This window comes from Pteropus vampyrus, unplaced genomic scaffold, assembly GCF_000151845.1.
Source record: "Pteropus vampyrus isolate Shadow unplaced genomic scaffold, Pvam_2.0 Scaffold7, whole genome shotgun sequence".
Lineage (NCBI taxonomy): Eukaryota > Metazoa > Chordata > Mammalia > Chiroptera > Pteropodidae > Pteropus > Pteropus vampyrus.
Genome location: NW_011888788.1, coordinates 11542864 through 11563067, shown reverse-complemented (window position 1 = coordinate 11563067; position 20204 = coordinate 11542864). Strand labels below are relative to the sequence as shown.

The following is a 20204-nucleotide window of genomic DNA, read 5'->3' as shown; positions in this document are numbered from 1 at the left end:
CTGCACACACTAGATAGAAATCCATGTGTATGTTTCTGGGTTTTGCGGGGATGGTGTGTTTGTGTATGCGTGTGGTTGGAGTTGATGTGATTCTATACCTGGTGTTGCCACAAGAGAAATCACAACTAAAAGGAAGCCTATGTGTCCTTATGGTGGCAGCAGGTATTTTTTCTGTAATTGATCATGGGGACAATACTAGAGACTTAATTTCTCTCCTCAACATCTCCAAAAGAATATTGAAACAATTGCAGTTAGATAATATAAAGAATCCCTCGCTCATTGTATGTTTTCCTTGTGTTGAAAGTATCAAAACTTTAATCTAAGCTGATTTGAATTCATTCTTCAGAGCAATCTTGGACAGAAGAATGTGCTTAAATAATAGAGATGAGGTACACCCAAACTTTTTACAGGGAGAAACAAATCTTGGCTTCCCAAAGCTTTAGTATCTATTCCGTTCCTGCTTGGGAAGCAGTTCAGAAAGCTCAGCACTCTTAGAGACCTGGGAAAGGAGGTCTACCAGCTTAAATGTCAACAAGGTAAGACCTGTGCTTGTTTGTTTGTTGCTTTTAGTTTTATATCCCACATATGAGTGAAATCATATGGCTCTCAACTTTTTCCGATTGACTTATTTCGCTTAGCATGACAATCTCAAGATCCATTCATGTTGTTGAAAATGGCAATATTTCATCTCCTATGGCTGTGTGATATTCCATTGTATATATGTACCACTTCTTTATCTAATCATCTATTAAAAAATACTTAAGTTATTTCCATGTCTTGGTCCCCATGAACCATGGTTTCACTCATATGTGTGATATGCAACTGAAGCAACAAATGAACAAGGCAAACAAACAAAAACTCATAGACACAGACCATTGTTTAGTGGTTACCAGAGGTAAAGGGGGTGGGGATGGAGGTAGATAAAGGTAAAGGAGGTCAAATATATGGTGATGGAAGGAGATTTGACTTTGGGTGGTGAACACACAATGCGATATACAGATGACATGTTGTTGAACTATACACATGAAACCTACATAATTTTATTAACCAATGTCACCCAATAAATTTAATTTAAAAAGAGCTGTGCTGAACATTAGATATTTTGCAAAACTTTTTACAAACAAAGAAGTGCTAATGCAAATTTTAAACATCTCTATTTATATCCATTGGTTGTTTTGAATCAACTAGATGACAAAGCCTGAACTAAGCAATTATTCTCCAGAGTTAAAGTGACATCCTAAGCTCTAGGACCATAAGAACTCAAGGGACCTTGATGTGACTTTAGCTTCTCTACTCAGACTAGACAGAGATGGAAATGAAAGATGCACACATTGCTACAACGTGCTATTTCCATAGCATATTTCATGTACACCGATTAGAAAAAACTCTCACATATATAAACAACACAATGACAAGCTGCTACCAGGATAAGATGGGTTGCAATTTCCTCCATTTGTATAACAATTCCCCTTTCTAATCCATAGATTTTCAGAATATCTGGAGAGAATTTCTAGACCAAGAAATAAGATACTTTTCTGTCATATTTTAGAAATTCATGCTCAAGAAATATACCTATTTATAAAGTAGGTAATTCCTAGAGACAACTTACAGAACATCCTGAGAAGATGATAAAAGGGAAGCTTTTCTTGTTTTTGTCCTCAAGAAAACATAGTTTTAATTTAACAAAGTTCTCAAAACCTTGAAAACAGTTAATATGTTACCTTTCTATAAGTAATATATATAGCCTTAAAGAATTCAGAGCATACTTTTTAGCAATCAAATGTTATTTTCCTGCCTCTTTTAAATATGAATATACCATATTTTATGATAAAGTAATAAAAATCTTACTCTTACTGTGGAAAAACATTAGTACCTTAATCATGTCGTTTGAATTTAATAAAAAAAAGCTCTAGATGTAATCATCCCTCATTTTGTAAAGAGAACATTTTAAACCCATGTCAGAGGTAACAGCTGATCTTGTTCATTCTCCATACCAAACTTTGAGATTCAGAGAAAGTTAATATTCTCAATAAAGAAAATAGCCAAGTTCAGAATAAATGTCTTCCAGAAGTATAGGAGCTGAGAAATGAATAGTGTTCTAAAATAACACACATCAATAAGAAGTCAGTGTCATAAAAAGCTTTAACTCTTTGATTCCTATAAAAATTCATTCATGTCCTTAATTTAATAAATGTTCATTAAGCACCTATTTAGTGAGAGGTGTTCTCCTAAATTTTAGGATTAAAAATTCATATTCTCTTTGTGGTAACACAGAAAATAAATGAATAATGGAATGATATAATTTCGAATAGTAACAAGTACTATGAAGAAAATATAAAGGGCTATTCAGTGAGTGAGAATCCTTACACATGATCATTCAATATTGTTTATTATTTTTTCATAACAGTAACAGTTGTCTGGATGTAGCAAATAAAATTTTTCTAAAAATCAATAAGCCCCTACTCTGTGCTAGGCAACACAGAAAATTGTAAAAACAATTTGAGATGCACCATTGCCCTCAAGGAAGATGTTAAAACAAGTTATTAATTCAAAACTTAATCAACAGTTCATCAGAAGTATAAATAGATGTAACAGAGACATAAAAAATAATAATAGTAATAACTATTAATTATGTGCTAAATATTGTAAATAATACTAGTGGAAAAAAGACCCGAAGTATCTACTATTTTAGTATGCTTTAGGGTGTTTAGTATTTAGTTTTATCTTTTTTTTATAGAAAATATAAAATTCAAAATTATATAAAATTCAAAAAGAGAGAAAAACTAAACTATATTGTTCAGGGATTTATATATATAGTAAAAAGAAAAAGTTACCTCTGTTAGAGAGGAAAGGGGCTATCAATGAACAGAATACTTAGTGGCTTCTTTGATGTTGGCAGTGTTCTAGTTCCTCTTCTTAGAGATTGTTATATAGGAGTTCATTTTAGAACTATTTGTCAAACTATAAATTTGAGAGTATGTCAATTTCTCTGTGTAAGTTAAATTTCACAATACAGAAAGAACAAGACAATAAGAGAAAGAAGAGAAAGGAAGGAAGAAAAGAAGTGATAAAGGTGTTAAACTATGAGTTCAGAGATGGAAGCAATTAAAATTGCCATGCTAAAAGGGAATGCTATTGAGAAAGGTTTTGAGCTATACCATAAAGTGTGAATTTGATTAGCTTAAACAAAAAATGCAAGTGGGGTGTTCCAAGCAAAGGAAAGAATATATACAGATGCTCAGAGTAGGAAAGCTAAAGGATGTTTCAGTGATCAGAAATTAAATTAGTCAGTGTGAATAAATGTCATAGTGGAGAACCCTTCAGGAAACTCTTTAAAGATGATGACATCGGAGGCTCCTAAACTCTCTTTTTCTCATGGACACAGTGAATAAACAGATACACATGTAAAATTCCCTCTGAAAGAAATTCAGAAACTAGTTGAGTGACTCCTACATATCAAGCAAATGAGAAAATGCCCACATCAAAATGGGTAGGAAAGGCTGAGACACAGTCTTATCATTAACTTCACTTGGGGCACAGCACCATACAATCAGGAGGGAACCCCCAACTCCCAGCTTCTCCCTGAAGAGTAAAGTATTTGGATCCCATACCAGTGCCTCAACTTTTAAGAATCTTGAGAGATGGATTCCCAAAACACCTAGCTTTGAAATCCAATAGGGTCTGTGTCCACGATACCAACAAGCCTGTAGCAAACAAAGAAGCAGTTATAAAGGGAATGGGTATTATTAGACCTATTACCCAAGGCTCAACACAGAAAGATCAGACAGAAACTGCCCATCTCCCAGTCTTTCTCAGAATGGAGTCTATTTTCATATATTAGAAGCTGCTATCTGAGGGTTAGGCTTCTAAATTAGCAAATATCAAAAGAAAGACAGCAATCCTCTCTGGAGACTAGTGAACCCAGGGGGCACTTCCTACATCCTTTTTCTTCAGCCTGACCCAAGTTGCCAGTGTTTCTCTGAAAGGAGGTTGTATACACATCTACATCCCAGTTTTTGCAGCTGTTGCTCAAGGGACAGAACCCCAGAATACTTGATTCTGATACTCAATGTGGCTTCCATTCATGAGTCCCACCAAACTATAGCAAACAAAGAAGCAGTTCTTGACAAGCTACTCCCCCACCCCCACCCCCAGGGCTCAGGCAAAAACACCCATCTACCAGTCTATCCCTAAATGGGATCTCTTTGCATACTTCAAAAGCTACAGTCTAATGGTTGGGCTTCTAATTTAACATGCATCCAGAGGTATTATATGATTGCCATTTTCCCCAGAGACTAGAGAAGTCTGTGGACACCTCCCCTGTTATCTCCATCTAGCCTGCTCTAAGTTGTCAGTATCTCCCTGGAAGGAATTTTACACATATCTAGTGCCTTAGCTTTTGTGGCTGCTGTCTAAGGGATGGCCCCCTGGAGTGCAAGGCTCTGATAGCCAAAGAGGCTTGCATTCAGGAGTTTCACAAGACTGTAGGAAACAAAGAAGTTATTAATAGGTTCAGAAGCACCCCCACCCCCACAGTTCTACACCTGGGATTAGTGTAGAGGGAACAGGCAAAAAATGCTCACTTGCCAGTTACTTCTTGGAAAAGTTCAAACTGCATACTTCCCCAGCTGGTGTCTGAGGGTCCAGGTTCCAACCACTGCATATAGGTGCTTTGTTCAATCCTTTCCTTTGGGACATTGATGACTATTGGCACACCCTCAACTACTGGGAACCAATATGAACAAAAAAAGTGGCTTGAAGAATCACAAAGTTTTGAGAGACAACCAGGAGCACTGGCTGTGCTGATTGATGAGCTTCAACTCCGACACAAGACCACTCTGTTAAGACTAAGAAAGGTGGATGTTTTTAACTATTGCACAGAAACAAACACAGAGGTTTAAAAAAAATGAAGACACATAAGAATGTGTTCCAAACAAAAGAAGAATATAAAACTACAAAAACAGATTTTAATAAAACAGAGCTAAGTAATTCATCTGAGAGACAGTTCAAAATAATGGTCATAAAAATGCTCATAGTGATCAGAAGAACAATATATGAACAAAGTGAGAATGTCAACAAAAAGACAGAAAGTATTAAAAGTAACAAACAAAAATGACAAAGATAAAGGACACAATAACTGAACTAAAAAATCATTAGCGTTTTAACAGTGGGCTAAATCAAACAGAAGTAAGGATAAGCAAACTTGAAGACAGGGCAGTAGAATTTATCCAATCGGAGGAGCAACAAGAAAAAGGGACAAAAATGGTAAATATAGTTGAAGGGACTCATAAGAAATCATTAAGTGGACCAGTACAGATATTTGGAGGTATCAAAAGGAGAAAAGAGAGAGAACAGGGAAGAAAGTTTATTCAAATAATGGCTGAAAACTTCACTAACTTGGGAAAGAAATAGGCATACAGATCCAAGAAGCTTAGAGTTTACGAACAATGAAGAATCAAAAGAAACTTAGAAACTTAGTTTTAATGGAGAACATTAAAATTAAATTTTCAAAAGATAAAAGACTGAAAGAACTTCTTAATATCAGCAGGAGAAAAGCAACTTGTTATGAACAAGGGAAACCTCATAAAACTATCAAGAGATTTACAGTAGAAAATTTGGAGGCCAGAAAAGAGTGGCATGATAAATTTTAAAATACTGAAAAAAAAATCCTGCTAAGCAAAATTATTTTACTTGGGAAATCTGTCCTTCAGAATATAAGAAGAGACAAAACTTTTCCAGACAAGTAAAAGCTGAAGTTCAGTACTACTAGGCTCGCCTTATAAGAAATTTAAAAAAAGTTCTTCAGGATGAAACAAAAGGATGCTATTCCATAACAAGAAAACATAAAATTATAAAATCACTGGTAAATATAAAAATATTGGTAAATTCAGAATAATGTTGTAATGGTGGTGCTTCTATCACTTATAAATCTAGTAAAAAGGATAAAAGACAAAAATATTAAAAATAATTATAACAATAATAATTTGTCAATGGATACACAAAGTAAAATGATGTAAAGTATGACATCAAAAGCAGAAAATGTGTGAAGGTGTATAAATATAGAGCTTTTGTATACATTCAAAATTATGTTATTATCAACTTAAAATAAACTGTTATAAATATAAGATATCTTACGTAAGCTTCATAGTAACCACAAAGCAAAAACCTACGGTAAATACCCAAAAAATAAAGAGAAAGAATTCTAAGCATAGCTCTACAGAAAATTATCAAATTACAAAAGAAGAGAACAAGAGCAGAATTACGACCCAAACAGAAAACAATTGACAAATATGACAAAAGTAAGTCCATACCTATCAATAATTACTTTAAAACTAAGGAAATAATTCCTCAGTCAAAAGTTATAGGATAAAAAATGTTAGATAATTTTTGGACAAAAAATTGGATAAATAAAATTTGAACTAAATAATTTGGATAAAAATTGGATAAAAATCAAGACCAATGTATATGCTGCTTACAAATGACTCACTTCACTTTAAGGAAACACACAGACAGAAATTAAAGAGATAGAAAAGATATTTAATGCCAATGGAAACAAGAAGAAATTGGGGTAATAATACTTACAAAAGACAAAATAAACTTTAAGACAAATACTGTAATAAGAGATAAATAAGATTACTTTATAATGATAAATGAATTAATCAAATAAATGAATATAACATTTGTAGATATTTATGCACCCAACATAGAAACATCTAAATATATAAAGCAAATATTAGCATTTCTCAAAAGAGAAATAGATAGCAATGCAATAATAGGTGAATTTGATATCCCACTTTCAATAATGAATAGATCATTCACACAGAAAATTAATAAGGAAACAATGGAATTAAACTACAGATTAGAGCAGATGAACCTACTAGATATATACAGAACAATCCATTCAACAGCAGGATAACACAGATCCTTTTCTAGTATACAGGAAACATTCTTCAGGACAGATTATATAATATGTCACAAAACAAGTCTTAATAAATAAATGTAAGAGGATTAAAATCATATGAAACATTTTTTTTTCCAACAATGGCATGAAACTAGAAATCCACTACAAGAAGAAAATTGGAATATTCACAAATATTTACAAATTAAATGCTACTCTCCTAAACAAAGGGTCAAAGATGAAATCAAAAGGGAAATTTAAAAAATCTTAAGATTAATGAAAATATTAACGTAAAATACCAAAACTTTTGGAATGCAGCAAAATTGGGAAGTTCACAGTGATAAACACCTACTACATTAAGAAATAAAGATCTCAAATAAGCAACCTAGCTTTATACCTCAAGGAACTAGAAAAAGAAGAATGAATGAAGCTCAAATTTAGTAGAAGGAAAAAAAAATAACAAAGATCAGAGCAGAAACAAAGAGACTAAAAAGAAAATAGAAAAGATCAATGAAATTAAGAGGTGGTCTTTCATTTGTTTGCTTATTTTTTGTTTGTTGGTTTTTAAAATATGGATAGCATTCAAGGTCGGTAAATAATTAAGGTGCACATGTGTACAGCTGATATTAGCTGAGACCCTTGTGAGATTCTGTAGTTTGCTCCAATGAGATGCTCATGTTAGAAAGAAGCAATTCCCATTTGCAATAGGGGGTCCTATTTCAACAACTTTGCACAGGTCCTGTTCGGTGAACAGAAAGTTGGTGATGGTGAGGTAATTTGAATATCAAATTCTAAAGCTAATAAATAGGCTTATTGGAAAATAGAGTGAAAATATCAAGCAAATACAAGTGACCTGATAAAGCACTTAAGGCACACAAGAGCAGCAGAGGAACATACTTGTGAATTCCTCATTATCACACACTTGACATACCCTAGGGAGCTGGCTTTTATGTAAACCAGAAACAGCTGGAACTTCTGCCAATTGTATCTTCATTTGCATTCGAATGAATGCAGATGATTAATATCCTGTTTTATTTACCCACTGACTAAAGTTACAGCCTAAACAGGAGCTAAAAGAAATTCAAATTGAAGTGTTGTTTTAGCTAATATCATAAGGTAGGCAGGTGTCAAAGCACATCTTCAGTAAACCAGTTGTTAATTTTCGAAAATTCCTTATCAAGTCTTTATTTTATTTTTATATTTCCTCTGGTAACAAAATGTAGTAAAAATAGAAGACATAGCCGAAAATACCCTGGTTAGTGAGTTTCTTCTCACTAACTGATTTTCTATATTATGGGCTGTTCCCTCTCTACACTAAATTACTATCTATCTGTACAAAATGAAATGCAAACTGAAGCAGGAATTACTCAGATAATTTAGGTCAAAAATAAGTTCTCCAGAAACATCCAGATTGAGGCAAACATGTTTTGTATGGTTCATATCATCTTGATAATTGCCTTAATTCTCCATTTCGTTTTGCTTCTGTAGACAGTTTAATGGCAGTTACGATTTTTTGGATCTTGCAGCATAAGAATAAATACTCAATTAAGGCTTTTTCAGATGAGTGAGAGATAGAAAATCACTGTAGCTATAAGTGATGCATGCTCTCCACTCCCACCCATTTCTGGCCTGTAAGTTTTCAGACACAATTTGAAACACAGAATATTTATACTGACAAACTAAAAAGAATAAATCAGTAATTCATGAAAAAAGTTAATTTTGTTCTTACCAAAGTATTGAATTAAAATCTAGCTGCCGTCTGTAGTGTGGGGTCCAGACTATTATCGAAATCATTTGCAAAGTGGAGAAGAAAATGGCTATTTGTCAGGCAACGTAGAAGGTATGGAAGCTCAAAGCAAAATTAATTAATTATTAATTATTAAATTATTAATTAGTGTATTCATTAACTCATTCACTTATTCATTTAACAAGTATTTGCTGAACCAGATGAGCCAGATGCTATTAGTTTAGACTACATCGGTGAACAGAAAGCAGGCTCCTGATCTCATGGAGTTTAAAATTCTAGTGAGGAGGTGGGAGGCCAACTAAACAATAGACATAATAAATAGGGAACTTATATACTGTGTGTTGGGGTGAAAGGTGCTATGGGAAATAAAAAAAATAGAGCAGGCTAAGGGGATTAGGGAGTTACAGGAGAGAGGAATGTTGCTTTCTTAAATAAGGTGTCTAGGGGAAGACTCTGATCAAAATATGATATATGAAGGAGGTGAGAGAGTTACCTATGTGGGCATTGGGGGATAAAAGATTTCATACTATGAAAACACCCAGGACCAGGGCCCTAAAGCAGGAATATATCCGATATGTGTGAGAAACAGCAAGGAGGCCAGAATACAAAGCAAACGTAAATATGAAGTAGCAGGCTGAGAGTCATGTTGGCCACTTTAAGGATTCAGGCAGTTACTCTGAGTGAGATGGGAGCCATTGAAAAATTCTGAGTGGAGGTGTAGCATAATCACGTGTTGAAAAAGGTCTGTGAGGAAAGAGAGATAGCAAAGGCAGGAGATAGTAGCTTAAGATAGTATGGGAGCTTTGGAAGTGGCACAAATTGATCAAATTATAAGTATATTTTGAAGGTTGAGCCAACAAGATTTCCTGATTGGCTCATTTTTGGATATGAGAGTAAGAAAAGAGTCAAGAATAACTTCAACACTTTTGATTTGAATACCTGGAAGAAAGGCATTACCATCAGTCTGAATTTTTAAAAAGTCTCCAAGTAGAGAAAATTCTGGTGAGGGTGAGGAGATTAGTTTAGTTTGGGCTGTGTTAAGCTTGAGATACCTATAGACGACCAGATGGAAAGGTAGAGTTGCCATTGTCTATATATTAGAAATGTGGGCGAGGTCTGGACAAGCATAAGTTTAGAATTTTAATTTTCTCCCATCTCTTTCTAGTGCTTGCTATTCTCAGGATGGCAGTGCTTCTTCCTCAGCTTTCTAGGGTTGGCTTATGGCACATCCATAGGTATAACTTTCCTATCCCTAATATCTGTCAAAATTTGTCTTTTAGCTCATCTCCATTTTGCAGGGAATTAATTTGACTTTGACTCTGCGATAGATAACAATAATGACAATCATAATAGCAGTTAAAGAGATTATTAATGTTTTTATCCAAATTTTTTTATTTTCCGCCAGAACCCATAGTTAGACTACATTTTCTAGCCTCCCTTGCTGCTAGGAGGAATCATATGATTGATTTGCGGCCAATGGAACACAAAGACCACACTTAGCATTTTCAATCCTTACGTGTTCTTCCATACTCTTTCTTTCCTTGTCTGACAGCTGGTCTTAGAAGATCTCCTGGACTGTTCAAAGACCTGGAAGATGGCAGAGTACTAGCTGGAAAGAGCATGGAACCCTGAATAACTGCATGGAGCATAGCTCCTTTGCCAATCTACACTGGACTATGACTTGAAGGGAAAATAAACTTCGTTATGATAAGTTGCTGAAATTAAGAAGTCGTTTACAGCAGTTTGCATATCTTGACAGAGAAATTTAATGTTTACTATATGTCAGGAAGTATTATAAGCTCTTGAAATATAATGCCATTATTTTTAATAATGCCATTATTATGCCAACTTTGCATCTGTCCTTGAAGGCAGAAAGTAAAAAAGAAGGATAATTTCACATTCCCAAGTCTGTCTTCAACTTCCTTTAGTTTTTGCCTTTCCCTTATGCCATTGCTACCCTTCTATCATCTCCATCACATATTTTCTTTTCTCCTGTTTTTCATCCTCTATTTGTTGCTCAAAAAAAAAAAAAAAAAGCAATGCCAGCGTGGCCTATAACTGCTGTCCAGTGTCAACTAGAACCTTTTAGTCGCTTAATAGATTTCCGATATTTTGTTTTACAAAAGAGTCTATGCTAAATTTCTAATGTTCGTTTTCTCTTCTCTTCATCTCTTTACGACCTAGCCTCCATACTCACTACTAAACTGAATATGTCCTTATTAACTTCAATGGGTAATTCGTCATCCCAATTTGCTAATATATCCAGATCTTTTGCTTTGAATCTTCCTGTCTCTTGGCTTATGTGAGACTATCCTTTTCTGCTAGCTTATTTTTCTACATCTTTGTGTACCTCCTCTATGTCTTCTTACCATTTAATGTGGTCTGATACTAGCTGTTTTCTCAATGGCTAATGCTCTCTCTTACTAAGGTTTGATTTTATAAGCTGATGACTTCCAAATATCGATTTGAATATCCTCTCTCCCTCTCTTCCCTCCCCCACTCCAAAAATTAATGTTTTTAGTTGTGAAAGGGCATCTCCAACTCAGTGTTTGCTTTGAAAGCACTACTGACTCAACTCCATCAAAATTTAATTTATCATCTTGCCTCCAACTAACACAGGCAAACTTACTTCTTCTCCTGTGAGAACAATTGATAGATTAAGTGCCTAATAAATATACATGGATGGAGAACTCCTTTCAACTAATCTCTGACCCTCATACTCAGTTCGTTACAAAGCCACATTAATCTTAAATATGTTTTCAATCTGATTCTCTTCAACCACAGAGCTATTACCATAGCTCAAAACTCTATCATTTTTGGCCTCGATTTACATTAACTTTCCAGTGTCTCTGCCAACTATTTCACCTTTATAGAATTTATCCTTCATCCAGGTACCAGAGTATTTATAAAAAGCAATACCATAAACAACTATGAAGCTTTCTAAGCTCAAGTCTGTTCTGCATAATACCAGGGTTGATGGGTATCATCCCCTCCCCGCCAAAAGCATTTCTTTCAAACTTCAGTCCTAGGACCTGACATCCTTTGCTTGACTCCAAAATTCACTTCCTATGACATATCCATTAGGTGGTTCTATTGAATTTGTCTCAGCTTTTGAGATTCTATATGCCTTCCCGACCACACCCTAACCATCCTCCTGAACAACTTTATGTCTCTTTTCTATAATCAAATTATCATTTGTTTAGAGACAAGTTATGTAAGAAAAAAATTTGAGTTATTTTGTGTCTTCTTTCTTCCTACAAATACTATTTCCTATAACCTTGTTGATATTACCTTGATTTCTTTCTATTTTGCTGAAATGCTCTTTGAGAAGTTTATCAGTGAGCTTTCAATTCTCTGATTCTTGTTCTCTACATCTGTCATTATCATTAAATGTTGTGAAATATGTCATTTTTCTTAAATTTTTCCTCCCTCAACTTCGGTGGCACTGTCCCAACTGCCTCTCTTCCTAGTCCTCTAAATTCTCTAACCTCTACTTATCTACTTTTATTTATCTATCTGTCTATCCATCTATTTATTGATTTATTTAATCTACCGATTACTTTCCCCATTCATTCCATGTATCTATTCCCCCAAGATTCAGTTTTGAGCCACTTTGCTGTCTTCCTAACTTCTTAAAGCAAAGGTTCTCATCCAAGATGTTGATGCGGAGTGGCTATCACTGGTAAATGATTTACAATAAGTTACTGATGTTTGTGAATGATTTAATTTCTTAATAAATTATAGCAGATTTAAAATTATTTTAACAGCAATGCTACTGTCCTTCACTTCCATGCAAATAGACTTTCTTGAGAGACATGGCATTATAGCTATCAAACGGAACTGAATGATATGCATATCAACATTTGTGTGCTAACTGTTCTATGACAGTGGAAACTTCGTTGATGTTCGTCACATTTCTGGTACACAGAAGGGTACCTGACGTGCAGCACATGCATCAGTGTCGCAGTAATGTTTTGTTCTTGAATGATGTATTGTGGTTTAACACCACAAAATACAGTTGAAAAACACTGCCTTTAAAAATTCATCTGCTTTAAAATTTTTTACCACTCCATGAGGATGAATGACTCACATCTTGATTTTCTAACTTGTCTCTTTAATTTTTCTCCCCATGTGCCTGCTATTCAGTAGAGCTTTCTATTTTGATGCCCTGTAATCACTTTAAGTTGGACGAATATATCTAAAAGTAAACCCATTATCTTCCATAATTAATACAACTTTCATTTTCTGAATTAATAAGTATTGAATACTTGGATCAGTCTTAGTTTCATCTTTCTTTTTCACCACCATATATCAATCAGTAACCAAAGCCAATCAATTCTTCTTCACTGAAGTTCTACACTTATTTTTCCTATTGCTCCTGCCACTAGCCTAATTCATTCAGACATTGATTACTGAAACTCTGATCACTCAACTTTTTATTCATCCTGCACTTCAAAGCTAGACTAGTTTTCTTAAAAACACCAGCCTCAACTCAGTAGTGTTATGATTTCTATTACCCAAATAGTACATTTTTAACTTCCACAAATTAATCTTCACTTAACTTTAAAATTGTATCTTTTCCCCACTTATCTACCGAAATTATCTGTTCTAGTCAAGTTATTCTACTCTTAGTTCTTGTGACATTTGTGGTCCTGTGCCCAAAATGCTGTTCACAGTCTTTACACAATCAGAAATTTCATCTCTTTTCCACTCTACACATCTGGATTATATATCAGATATGTAGAGATCTAACTGAAATTTTTTAACTTCATTAAGCCTTTCTTGATCACCTCAACTTCAAGAAACAGCAACTCTAGTAAAATTGGTTGCCTTCCTTCTTTTCCTAATACTCTTCACAATAATTATGTCATCCATATGATATTTGCTGCAGAGTCCTTTGAATTCTTGTCTGACTGTGGATGTGGTTCTCTCCAGTATGACTCGAAACACATGACTTATAGAAAATGAGAAACCAACAGGTACTGAGCATCTACAATGTGCTAATGTTATTTGCAATATTTTATTTAGTCTCTATGATAGTTACACAAGTATTATAATTCTCATTTAATAGGAAACTGAGGCTCAGATAAGTTTTGGCTAGTAAATGGCTTCAGGGCTAGGTACTCTAGAGCCTGTATCTTATACACATACACATCACCTCAAAAGCTTGTAAAATTTAGAGTACATAGTAGGTGTTTGATAAAGCAATATTAAATAAAGGTAGGAATTTAAGCCACTCCTTTGAAGACACAAGAGGACATATGGTTTACATTGATTTGTCCTCTGACTACAGTACTCAGGTCAAAATGACTTCCTCATTGCTTGGTAAAACAGAAGAGATGGGGTCTGGGTAATCAGTTTGTTCCCTAAATTAATTCTGTAACTCTGTTAAGTGACAAAACGAGTATATATAGGCAAAGATAAAAAATAAATAAATAAAACTTAACACTAATTTTTTTTCAAACTCCTTTCAATACAAAAAGAAAAAGTAATGACTTAGCCAGTGGCATATCCTGCAGTAGCATGTCATTGTTCCAGGCTAAAAGTAGTCAACTCTATTTATCGAGCTGACTACTAAAAGTTAAAACTGTTCCAAATGAAATAGAACATGTTAACAAAGCCCTTCTGATTTCTCATGCAAAATGTTAAAATCTGGCATGGAACTTCTGGAAAAATTGACTCTTGCATTTTTTTCCAGAAAAACTGCCAATACTGTGGCTTCTGTTAAACTAAATTAAAGGGATTTTAGTCTTTATTAAAAGCAATTCATCTTTATTAAAACAATTCTCCCATATTCATTATGAGTCAGACAAACAAATTAGCCATTAGTGGTGACATCATGGGCATTTATGTACAAATATTTCAATTTAAAAAACTCAAATTATTCAGTTAAAACTCTCTCATTTTTATTGTTGCTGTAATTTAAGATAGTTATTGGTGTATTTTCTCAGAACTGAGTTATTTTTCTAGCATCATCAAGAACATTATGAAAAATTAGTAGAATTGGATATATTTATTTGAATCACAAAAAAGGTAAGTGTATATTAAAGGAAACATTTGTGAATGTACATCAGTGCAATTAGTTAATTAAAGGAAATTTTTACATACAGATGCATATCCCAGGAATAATATAAAAGAAACAAGAAATATGTGTAATGAATAATATAAAAGAAACAAGAAATATGTGTAAGACATTTTGTTGATGATGATTCTTATCTTCTGAAGGCATCCTAATTATTCACTCTACATCTAGAGAACAAAATATTATGGCTATATATGTGTCAGAAAAATACCTCACAGAGCGTCTATCTTTCCTAATGCCTCATCTATTTCCCAGAAAATTTATTTCAGTCACATAAAATCTTATAACTGGGTGACCCAGGACGAGTCACTTAACCTCTCCTTGTGTCTGCCTTGTTGACCTTCATCAGTTATGGTGACACATTTGGCTAATAGAGGATCATCTGAACCTTGGAAAATGACTTTAAGCTCTGCAGAACTCCAATTTGCTGACTTTTCTTGGACCCTAGACCACCTATCTTGCTCTTTTGTCTTGGATCATACCTCTAATGCATCCCCTGCTAACCTTATCCAGTATACCAACCTCATTCAGGTCTTGGTACCTTTGCAAAGAGCACTAACACAAACATTCTACTTTCTCACATGTCAAACTTCTATTCATCTTTTAAAACACCCTCTGCAAAATTTCTCTGACATCCCTGTCCCCTTCTCTCTCACCTGTACTAGAGGTAAACACCCCTTCCTTGAGTTCCTGCAGCACTCTGTATATATCTCTATTTTAACACAATATCACATCACATAATTTTTGGTTCTTATATCTCTTTTCCTGACCATAGAATGCTCCTTGAAAGCATTATCCTATTCATTTTCCAATGGTCTCAAATGGCTGGCCCATGTGGGTGTCCTTTTGATCTATGATTGTCTCCAATGTCTCATGGTGACAGAACTTGAATTCAAATAAAGAAAGAAGGTAAAAATCCAGAAAATGGAGATAAAATGTACACCTCTCCCCCAGTCAGTCCCTAATTCTCATGATCAGTGGTGCGTTTGTGTGTATATAATGCATAGGGAACTGGCTTGCCTAAATATAGCATAAAATAGCTACTAAGAACACACACTGTAACACCAGACCATTGGGGGAATAACTCTAAGTTTCTCTTACTAACTGAATGACCCAGGATGAATCACTTAACGTCTCATTGCTTCTTACCCTTCATCTGTAAAATGGAGAGAAAGAAAGCACTCCATAGGAACTAAATGAGATGTTTCATGTAATGAGTTTAAGACCACACTGGCACATAGTGATCACTGTACAAGTGCTAGCAGCTGTTGTTATTATTATCATTATCTTTGCTATTATTGTTAAATTTTCCTCCCTACTGGGTACATGAGGATGCTATCTTCACTATGATTCTCACTGCTCATAGTCCAAACCAAAGAGAGTTGACTAAGCCAGTTAGTAATAGGACAGCAAATCTATGCCTGAAATGCTAATCAAAATACAAAGTGCATCACTAATAATATGTTGATTTTTAAATCAGCCACTGTGTTATTCAAAGGTGTACTGGTCTGTTGGTTCTATCAATTAAAACCCTAGATTAGGGCAGTTTGTGACTAATATAAAGAAGGGGGAAGGAAAGGGAGGCAGTTAGGCAATATGTAGCATTTCAAAATAAAATTTGGCAAAATGCACAGATGTATTTGTTTAACTGGGTAAGAAATAACCATTTTATGAATCTTCAAGCTAACCAAAATTTACTTTTTGGTTATTATGTTTAAATTATTAAATGAGTTATTTCTTTGAACCTTGGTTGAAATTAATCATTTTTCACTTTTGAGATTCAAAACTGGCTTTCAGAAACTGTGAAAGAACTGATTGGATGGATTTTCCTTAATTAGGAAAAATATATTACAGCTAATCATCAAATAGATGACTCCGAAGATGTTTATTTTATAGATAACAAAACTCCAGAGTTCAATCATCAGTATCATGGCATGTTAAGAGCAAGTAAATTTCTAATATTTCACTGCAGATCCTCTTTACAGTCAGCAAAGTGTATAAATTCTTCTCCATGAGCCGCTGCCTCAGAGCTTGTTTAAAATTCCTTATAATAGAACTGCCAGTCATTTTAGAGCCTATAGTGCTTATTTCCTAAGAAACCATTATCTATAAATTTCTGATATTTACAGGCTGAACATTAAATAAACATAGTTTTTGTTCAGTAGCATTCATAAACAGTGGTATTTCTCTTTGTGTGTTCAGAATTAAATGCTTTGGGAAAGATTCATCACTGCAGAAGGATCATTAGAAGGGCTGCATTGAAAAAAATTCAGGCCAGTTAGGATTATAAAACTGTTTAATAATCAGCACTAATACTGGCTTGAAGAAGGATAATTAGAACATTTAATGTGCAGAATGTCCTTTGAAAATATTTCCAGTAGCTAATACCATCATCTTCATATGCATAAAAAGGGGCCACTGAGTCGACAGATAAGAACCTTATCCAAGGTCATGTGGAAAGTAGAAAAAGAGATTTCAGTTCTCCTCCTATATACTCTCACTAGATTTACTACTATTCTGCCATATAGTTTTTGGATATAATTTTCCCCATAAATGTCATAGATATAAGATGGAGACTCCCGAATATATCCATGGACTCTTGGAATGACAGCTGAAAGGAACACTTCCTGCCTCCTCCTTCTGGGGACTGAAGACTGAGAGCTAGCTTTGAGGAGAGTTTTGCTGGTTTATAGAGTCCTAAAGTGCCATGGTGGAAGTTAGATAAAGACACCCCTTCATGAACTCAGGGCTTTGTAAGCAAATCTTGGGTTAGAGCTCTTGGAACAAACACTATATTTTCATGACATCCAAAAGACCCCTATGCCCTTGGTATTACCTGTTGGCATAAATGCTGCATAATGAAGAAATGCAATAGTCACTTAAAACTCATAATCATAATTGATCTATAGTTAGGAGTCAATGCTTTCAGTAGAAATTAACCTATATTTTGACATGAGGAAATGAGACGAAAGAATAATTTTTTCATGTGCTAAGAATACAAAATGAAAACATAGACATTATTGTGTTATTAGGTGACATCCAGTCTATCATGTCAAAGCCTTCCTCTTACTTGTCATCATCCTCTCTATGTCCACTCTTGTTAATCCCATTCTCTCTGCTAGCAATTGCCCCATTTCTCTATAACTCTTTAGATCAGAACCCTTTGAAAGAGTTGTCAGTATATGTTGCATTCATTTCTTCTCCTCTAAATCTATCTTGAATCCACTCTAATCAGGCTTCCCTTTCTAGAACTCCACCAAAACAGTTGTTCCCAACATCTTCCATGCATGCAACCCAATAGCCAATCCTCAGGCTCCAATGACAAGCCATGTCACTCTACCTTGTTTCTCCTTCTAGCTCATGGACTATTCCTTCTAAGCATTCCTTTGCAGGTACATCCTCTTCTCTCCAGTGTCTAGATCAACTGAGTGCTCACATCTTTTTTGTTCTTTAATCCACAGAGTAGTGCTAACACATATCTAAAGGATTAGGCATTTAGAGGCCAAACTTATGCCGCAATCTATTTGTGTTTTATACTTTCCCAATCACCTATCTCCATGAATCATGGGATTACATAAACAGTTCTATCCAGCAGTGAAGATACTAGCTTTACCCCTCACCTTTCACATGCATTGTCACAAATATTAGTTAACAACTTTATTTTCTTTAAATAGTTAGCCCTCAACTCTACAAGGCAAGCATATGTCTCACGTTTAATTAGTGACCCAGTCATTGCTTTTTGTTGGCCTCAGCTTATTTTTTAATACAGGGGGAAAAGAAATCAAAATGATTGGTCTTATGATGAAAAAGAAATGACAACTCTAATTATTAGCCCTAGCTTTCTTAGGAAATTGCTTTTAAAAGACATTTTCCCCTAAAACTAAAGGGACAAATTAAAAACCACTATACTTATTTTAGGAAATAAATTTAGTACTTAACTAAGAAAGAAACAGTTACAACCAAGAAATGGTCTCCTCAGTATGTGCTGGTTCACAGTTGAACATAGTAATAATTTTTACCAATGGAATGAGATACACAGAAGCAAGAAATCAATGTCCATAAGAAAAAGTCAGTGTGAACAGGTGATGGAAAGTAATGTCTTGATCAAAAGAAAATTATTTTTCTTTTTCTGTCACTATATTTTCATTTCCAATTACACTTTCAGTTTCTTCAATTCATTCCTGTCTTTTCCTAACCATGTAAAGTTTCTTTTCTCCCTTCTTTTCAGGTAGGGCCTGTTTGTAGAGTGTTATAAAGGATAAAGCCTGAGAAAGTGGTGCTCAAGGAGGAAAATCTGTTGATGGCTCCCCTGTTAGATTTTATTCTTCTTTATTCCTTTGTTGTTTCTCCTTAAAAATATAATCATCTTGTGATGAGAGGAGAAAAAAAAGTGACCTAACAAAAGACAAGTTTTTAAAATACTATAAATAAAATTGGTGGTAAAGTATAAATCTTGTGGACCTTAAAATACTCAGTCTTGAGTACAAAAGGCAGCACTCCCTGCTGATCTCCTGCATATTAACCCTTTATAGTGGTCTCCAGCATCTCTCCAGCTGGTTCTGTTGGCATCTTTCCAAGTAAGTCTGTGAAATATAGAGATGGGTCTGCAAGTTTGGTTGTAATCAAAATGTGAACACATATCTGGAATTAGCCATGTTTTAAGCAGTTCAAACTGGCTGAAAATGCATACATCTTGAGAAAGATATCTGCTATAGAATTAAATCATTCATAGGATAGATTCTTACTTCAACAGTTTGTGAAAGAAGCCTTTAAACTATAAATTAACATTAATGAATCAATTGATCAGATAAGGTTTTTTGAGCAGATATCTGGCGCAAGTTTTACATATTTATTTAAATGGTAGTCACTCTTATGAGCTAGTTGAAAGAGAATTAGCTGATGATCTCTTGCACAGTACCTGTAATGAGTGAAACAAATAATCTAATAGTTTTATTTATCTTCTGTGCTATTAAAATGTAAAATGCTATAATATCATGTATAATTTGGAGTAAAAATGATAACATACTATGTGGACTAGACTAGAACTTTTAAAAATGTTTATATAATCTTAATGAAATTGTTTATTGCTCTATGCATGGTAAAATTGAATGAGGCAGAGCAAGAGTCTTTAATATTTTTATCTATAAAATGGGGTTGATGAAATTATCTACTTTCTAAGACTGTGACAACTAAATGACTATAACAAAACAAAAACATCAAGCACTTAGTTTGAGGCTTGGCATTAAAATTAGTTTCTCAGCATTATTTAATTAATATATGTATTATATAAAATTAACAAATGTCTCTATATGAAGTGCTGACAGAGTGTATTAAGCTAACAAAATATATTAACATGTTTATTGCACTATTGTTTGATTTACTAATAAACATTATTTTGTAGACAGAGAAAACACCAAACATTGTCCAGTCCCTTTCTAAATGACTAAAATTTTGGTAGAGATGGATAAATTTTACCT

General features: G+C 34.2%; 1 protein-coding gene across 1 annotated transcript in view; it reads right to left on the bottom strand.

Annotated features, from left to right (window-relative positions):
* Nucleotides 1-20204, bottom strand: part of MACROD2 (MACRO domain containing 2) — a 1889795-nt gene that overhangs the window by 269870 nt on the left and 1599721 nt on the right. The window lies entirely within an intron of this gene.